Here is a 7,783-nt window from a genome sequence, read left to right as displayed (position 1 = left end):
CCCCCCCGGTTTAGAAGACTTGCCATACAAAAACTCACATTTGCAGCATGGACACACTAAGGAGCGATCATTAAGACGACAAAAGGATGCTTTGGCTTGCCAGGGGATTCAATTCAGAGCTCCTTTAAATTTTGACACCCCTCCCCCCAATACACACACACACAGGATCACCACTACTGCCAGAGCTATGTATTTAAAATACGTAATTCTGTTTTCAAGAAATTGACTCACAATCAGCTTTTCAGGAACAGATCTGTTTTAGTCTGTAAAGTACATCTGAAAATTGGTCTCAAGCTACTGCTTGAACCTAACTGCTGAAGCTACTATTTGTGATATTGATGTACGTGTGGCCAAAGCTGCCTGTTTGCCTGTGGTTCTTTGGAAAGGACACGTTTTCCAAGACGTTTGTCTCTACTTTTCATAGTCTTTGTTTAAACAAAGATTATAATTAGTGAAATCTTGTTCCTGCAATAAACCCTGACTTCCCAAAGATTATCTAGATCCAATTATTATTTTAGCCTAAGTTGCTGACTTATAAATGGCTTCAGATGACTTTGTAGCTATTTGGGAGGTTTGGTGTTGTCTAAATGTGTTGCTCATTGAGGAAATTCCTGGCTTTATTGAGTAACTAGAGAAAGGAGGCTGCATCTGACAGGGAGGAAGGTGCTTAGGTTAAAATAAGAGAATGAATGTAGAAGCGTTTGGGGACTTGAAAGCACTTTACAAATATATTTTTATTTTGTGATTGGATTAACACCTAAACAAAGTTTCCACAGTTTAAACTGATGATTTAGCTTCTTGCAAAAGTAATTGGTCCTGAGAGTGACTCAGGCACATAAGTTGCTGAGATATAGATATAAAAGGAAAGCTATATAGAAAGAACATATTGCAGGAAATGACATTTGTTTCCATTTTAATGTAAATTGATATGGTAGGATGTTGTCTGTGAAGTGCTAAGAACAGGGCAGATAATTCTGATAGGTTTTGTTTTTTTTTTACTATAAAGCTATAGAATAATTTTCACCCATTTCTGATCTCTCTTCGTATCCACATTAAATATCTGTGTATATATTTATCATATATATGGCATGTTAGAAGAGAAAAAATATGCTTTCACAAAGGAGCAAAGGCATAGTCTTTCTTGGGAGTTATGTATCTCAAAGGGTAATTTTAATTTATGGCAAGCACTTAGGACAGTGCCTGGCACCTAGTAAGTGGTGCACAAGAATTATTACATAAACATCACCATTGTCATTGCTGTTACTGTTATTATTACGTGTAGATGCACAAAGTTCTCTGTCCTCAAATCCCACCTTTCAGTTCGTCTTTACTTTCATTTAAAATGGTTTACGTGGTTGTTCAGGGTTGGGGTCTTTATAGTTGGGATCTGCTTATAACAAGTAACGTGAAGTGTGATTATAAAGCACTTTGTTCATATAACACAAAATTAATACATAATCTCATTTACCTACAGTTACATTGCACGTAAGTACTTTAAAGCCATTTGTTCAAGACAATTGGAAACACCCAGAAATATAACCTGGACTTGACTTTTTTAACACATTACATAATTTTTAAGGGGCAGAGTCTTCACATTTTAAACACATGGGCTGTAAGCAGTAGCATTTAGGAGGAGAATGTGGTTTCTTATTTGGTTTAGTCTGATTCTTGACTCATGTATGCATTTTTGCCTCTTCTCCTGCTGGGTCTGAGGTAGAATTCATAGTTTAAAGGGACTTAAGGTGGGGAGACGAACCATGAGAAACGATGGACTCTGAGCAACAAACTGAGGGTTCTAGAGGGGAGGGGGTGGGAGGATGGGTTAGCCTGGTGATGGGTATTAAAGAGGGCACGTTCTGCATGGAGCACTGGGTGTTATGCACAGACAATGAATCATGGAACACTACATCAAAAACTAATGATGTAATGTATGGTGATTAACATAACAATAAATTTTTTTTTTAAAGGGACTTAAGGTGAAAAATTCAGATTTTTCCATTCCAGAGATAGGAGGATAAGGGCAGCTCCAGAAGGAGTGAGAGAATTGATCAGCCAAAATTAGTCATGTTGTGATAGCACTTGGTATTGGAAAGCAAAAAAAAAAAAAAAAAAATCCATAGTAGCTAGCTTTTGAAATGTTTGACACTGTTATTAACATGAAGGAGGTGTAAGCTGCTTTTCAGTATGCGACTGCCAAATCCTCTTGCTATAAATTACAGGTGCTGAGAGCAAATTGCTTTTGTTGTATTGGACTTATTTATTATAAACTACTAGAATAAAATCTCCATACAGCAGAGATTTTTCCATCACCATTGACAGGTCACTTATTTTAGGCAACATTTACCCCCACCCCTGGAAAAAAAAAAAATTGGACAGTCCTTTGGAGTAGAGGTAGGTAACCTATAACAATTAAAGAGGACTTCACTCAATTAAAGTTAACTAAAGTCGTTGGCAGTCACTATGCGTTTGCATTCATCCTAAGAGTGATGCTTCCAGGGCAAAAATTTCGGCCACTAGCAAACCATCTTTAAACAAGGACTAGGACTTTAACTGAACACAGCCAAATATCACACGTGCATAAAAACGCAAACAGGATCTCTTGCTTTCCCGTCTTCTCCCAGATCACCAAAAATGAACCCAAATACTCTAGAGTCATTGGAAGGCAGCTGTTTGGGGTAACAAACTCAGACTTCTTTAAAATGACACAAAAATCTTCATGTTGCAATAGGTGAGAGTAACCAGTACAGGGAGAACTCGATAATTGTGTGTGATTTGAAAAGCACTGTTGTTGAATTGTCAACTTGTTGCTTGAGGGAATGTTTAACAGTTGCGTACTGCTCTGTAATCTGCAAAACACATTCACATTCATTATTTTGCTGGGGGACAGTAGGTTCTGGAACTGAAGCCTGCTGTTAAGAACTTTCCCATGGCCAAAGAGGTAAGTGACAGAGCTGAAAATCAAACCCGTACATCTGATCTCGAGTCCAGCACTCCACCCAGCCCATCACACCGTCCTCTCATCGGATGTTCAATCTGTCATTTTCCTATTGATGAAAGATTATTATATAGGCAAGGGTTGGGAAAAAATTACGAGTTTTCTTGAATTTAATAGTAGCAATTGGGGGGGGGAAGTAATTCATTCAGGGTGTTACAGCTGTGAACCATCTGCCAGAGCGTGGGTAATTTTCATCGCGTTAAACTGTTTGCCATGGCTCCCAGAATAAAAGAATTTGACCCGTACTGGAATTGAATGTTTTAAATCTGGTTTGGGGAGGAGTTTGCTAATCTTTACCTCCTCAACACAAATAGTGTGTGTAGCTATTTGGGTCCCAGGGAAACACTTGAAAAGAACGGAAAGTGAGATGCGGTGCCTTCCCTAAACTTCCATTAATGGTCATTTCCTTAACTGAAGTCAGATAGCTTTGGTTTTCTTAATAATCCATTGGTATTTGCCAGTTATAGCCAAAAGTCTCTTAATTTCATGTTTCCATGTGTATCAAATCTGATATTCTAATCTAAACCATCACAGTGGGCACAACAGGATAAAGTGAGACAGGTGGAAGCCAAAGGGTGGTAGAAATAGACGCTCTTCATTTGTTTAAAAAGCAAACTTGCTTTTGGCAGTCAGGCAAATAGATTTTAGAAGCCTTGAAAATGAAATCCTCGAGACATAAAAATCCTTGTTTAAAATTAAATTCATTTTCTTTAGCACCTTTTTTTTTTTAATGCTTTAAGACTATGTAAAAATAGCCCAGACGTTTTATTGGTACTTATTGGAAAATAGCTTTTGTAAAGTGCTTAATTAAAGCCTGCAGTATGTTTTGTCTGAGAGGTGCTGCCAGGCTCTTAGATGGTTAAGATCATTCACTGGAAAACACTGCTTGGTCCTGAGTGAGAAATGAGAGATTAAAAAGGCATCCTTTTATAATAATGAAATGAATACATTGCAACACATTCAGTTTTTACCACGACTGTCAGTTTGCTAATTTTAAAGCTATTGATAACATTGCCAAGATACTGTGCTTGCCATATGAACTTCAAATACAGGCTGTAGCAGTTCTGCCTTGGTTATTGGTCGTACAGCTACAGGTCCTACATTTCAATCTCCTTTTGGAAAAAAAGAATCTTCTTCTGGAAATGTGGGCTGAATGCTGGAAAAATAGACTTTTTCAAATGTAGACACCTATCCTATTACAGGTTCGCATTCTTTTCGAGGGTACCTTATAATTTCTTTTTTTAAAAGATTTTATTTGTTAGAGAGAGAGCACGCAGGAGTAGGGGGAGGGGGAGGGGCAGAAGGAAAAGCAGACTCCCCGCTGAGCAGGGAGCCCATCCCAGGACCCCGGGATCATGACCTGAGCCAAAGGCAGACACAAAACCAACTGAGCCACCCGGGCGCCTCAAGAGGGTCCCTTATAATTTTCTGGCTGATTCCTTTTAGAGTTAATGGAAAAATATGCACTTACATAGTTATTTAGTGAAATGAGGAAGTTACTCTTTCTCACTAGCTTCATGACACCCCTTTCTTACGGGCTAGGGTTGTACTGGTTGTACTATGTGAGTCTTGCCCTCACATGCCTTTTGTCAAATGTGTGTCCCTGATTTGGGGAAACCATATCCTGTTCTGGCCTCTCTCTGGCTGAAAGGGTGAAGACCGCTCTGGGAGTCATGCGGGGCCCATGGAGGACTCACCCCCCCCCCACCAGATGTTGCTTCTTCCCACCCCACAGCCTGTTGGGACTTAGCTTGCAGGAACAACCTTCCTTGAAGGGGTCCTTGTTTTGCAGGTCCCGGGTGGCGCTGCCTGCCCCACTCTCACTTGTTGACACAGAGGCAGCTGGGCCAGTGTTTAAAGCTGTTTTCATGGTTGGATTGACCACAATATGCCTGATGCTAGCCAGACCTTCTGGATTTACTGAATATCCAATTCACTCCCGAAATGGTCGTCACTTTAGCTAGTTTTCACAATTCATATAATTTGCCTTTCTATAATCACTAATTTTCTCCTTGTAGGCCTGAACCTTAGAGAGAATATCAATGAAGTCTGTCTCGAAATTCATCTTGAAAATTATTCACATGTGTGCCCATGGGCACCCTGGAAAGTCTGACCAATACACGTGATGGTTAACTCCTGCCTTTTCTTAGTTGTGCCTCCAGCCTGCAAGGCATACCAACACTGTCCCCCCCCTCAGAGCCCACCCACTCCCCAGTTATGCCAGCCACTGGGCTTAGGGGGACACTCTTCCTCTTGCCACGGGTCAAAAAGATATTTCCCCGGAGTCTTAAATTGAAGCTGCAAACACGTCCTCCCACAGACATGAGGTTGTAAGTGATGGTTGGGTATCGTCCAAGTAGCTCCTCTGTTCGTTCAAGAACTGCATAGGTTAATACAGGCATGTGTTAGATGAGCCTACGAACCTATCCACCATTTATTTGCAACATTGCTTCTGCGGGATAATTTATTCTGAGTTTCAACTAAACAATGAGCCTTGGAATATGCCTCTTCTGTAAATTGGAGACCGCCTATATGAGAATTCTAGTAACTTGCATTCTTTAAGTCCGCAGTAACTAGGCAGCAGAGTGAAGTGGCCCAAGTGTGTGTTGGGAGGTAGTAGAGAAGCTGACCCGGGATAAAAATCCCCAAATAGTTTGTATCCAGATAATCAAGACTGGAATGAACATGCCTACGTGGTCCAGGGCCTGCTAGTGAAGGGCAGGTGTCCCGCGATTGAAACTGTCCTTTGAGGAGATGGAGGTTTACAAGTGTCATCAATTTCCCTTAGAGATCCTTTTGACTATTCTGTAACAAACCCGTTACCCCCATGGGGAGAAGCATTTGCTCTTCTGGTCTAAGAAGGAGACAATAGTCTGGTATGATTGGTGTTGTAAAGATTAACAACAGTTAGTGCCAGTTTTCACCCTTGAGGGACAGCACTTCGATTTTTTATCAGTTCCTAGAGAATCACCCGCCTGTATGTTCACAGGACACAGAAAGGTGTGATGATCTGTTCTTATTGGGAAAAAGAGAGAGAGAGAGTGAGAGAGAGAACTATGTATAAGCAAGAGGCAACGCCAAGCTAAATAATATAACTGTGTTATTGTACATTCATCTTTGGGGTCTCTGCTTCCATTTCTCTTCCTTTCCTTTCATTTGTTTGCCTTCAACACTTTGCTTGGTTGCCCCTGTCTGTGTGATCACCAGTTGATTGCAGGGAGAGCGTGTTGACGAATAAGCGGAATGAGGAATGTTGAGAAGAACTTGAGAAGTAGTTTTTTGAGTTCTGGGCAAATTGGAGTTGAAAAGATAACTAAGGCAGTGAGATGGGAGGAGAGTGGGAAGAGAAAGAAAAACTGGATATATTGTTATAGTTTTGGCTCTCTCTGGGCAAGGGAACCATTGCTGCTTTGGACTTCAAACCGTAATAGAGGCATGTTTATGATTCATATAAAGAGGTCTGGAATGCCCTGGAGGAACGGCTTTCTTGGCTTGCCCTACAAATTTCCAGGGATATTGAAGTCATGTGTGCTTTATTAGTGTATTAAAGATTAATGTTCAGGTTTATAGCATTATACAAATTGAAACAGAAAAGTTTACTTCATTTGTTTTCGAGAACAAAATAATACTTGCCAGGTTTGGGGGGGCAGGAGTCGGAAAATGTGTTGACCCATCGGAGTCCAATGAGTTTTTCTCCCTTACAGAGAAAAATTACTTGAAGAATACACCTCCCATTAAAAGGGGTGAAACTAACTCGTCCTTAAAAAGGTCTCTGATTAATCAGAAAGTAAGAACATCCAGTAAGGCCATCATTTGTAACCTGTCAGTATCGAGTGGCAATAACACAGTGAAAACATGCCACAGTATTCAGAACATCACCATTTACCTTTCTGGTGGTGAAATGACCTCAAAATGAACAAGAGACCCCCCCCCCCCAAAAAATGAACAAGAGACGGAACTCAGATGGGATTATCAGCCTTTTGATACTCATTTCGCAGTGTTTCTGGTGGAGTTTTAATGCTGAAGTGCTTTCCTTTGCCACCCAGCAAGCTTCTGAGTTCCTGCTTTCTGCTCTTCTTTGGAATGTGCTCAGGGAATGTAAACTCATTTTAATATTGGCCTAAGTAAAACAGGATTACAAAGGTAAATCTGTGGTTCGAGTTCCCATAGTGCATTTCAAAAGCAAATTAAATTATTTTGGGATTATCTTGTTTTGGATAGCATTATTCATTTCTACTAGCGTAGTTAATCAAGAGTTGACAAATATATTTTGTAATGTAAACTTGAAGTCACACCATTATTTTCTAGGTTTTAGTATGTTACCAAACATTCAGTTAGTGTTGGCATGGGTGTTACCAGAAAGCAATTGAAATATGAATCAATTTTTTAGTAGAGTCTCATTTAAACAAGAGTAAAGAAGAAAGTAAAACAACTCAAGTGGTAACAAATACCCCTAATTTCGGGCTCAGTATAATTTTCGATGTGGTAGTCATATGAGGCTTAATTTGTATGTTTCTAGAAAAGATACGAAATATAGGTTAGTAAGAAATCCCTTTTAAAGTACATGCAGTGTACTTTATATTAAAACATGTTTTTATATTAAAACAAAGTAGCACACAAAATCAGGCGAGATGGCTTTCTAACCTTAAATTTCTGTCAAAAGTATCTAGCTGAGAGTTTGTGCAAAAGTCAGTGATGCCCATTTTGCAGCAGATAATTGTGTTGCTCCTATGCTCTCTCACGGTGAGCTCTCACGGACGCCTTTCATCCTGTGTAAACTTGATAGAT

This window comes from Mirounga leonina, unplaced genomic scaffold, assembly GCF_011800145.1.
Source record: "Mirounga leonina isolate KUSES-001 unplaced genomic scaffold, KU_Mleo_1.0 Mir_101664, whole genome shotgun sequence".
NCBI lineage: Eukaryota > Metazoa > Chordata > Mammalia > Carnivora > Phocidae > Mirounga > Mirounga leonina.
Note: the sequence above shows the minus strand (reverse complement) of the source record.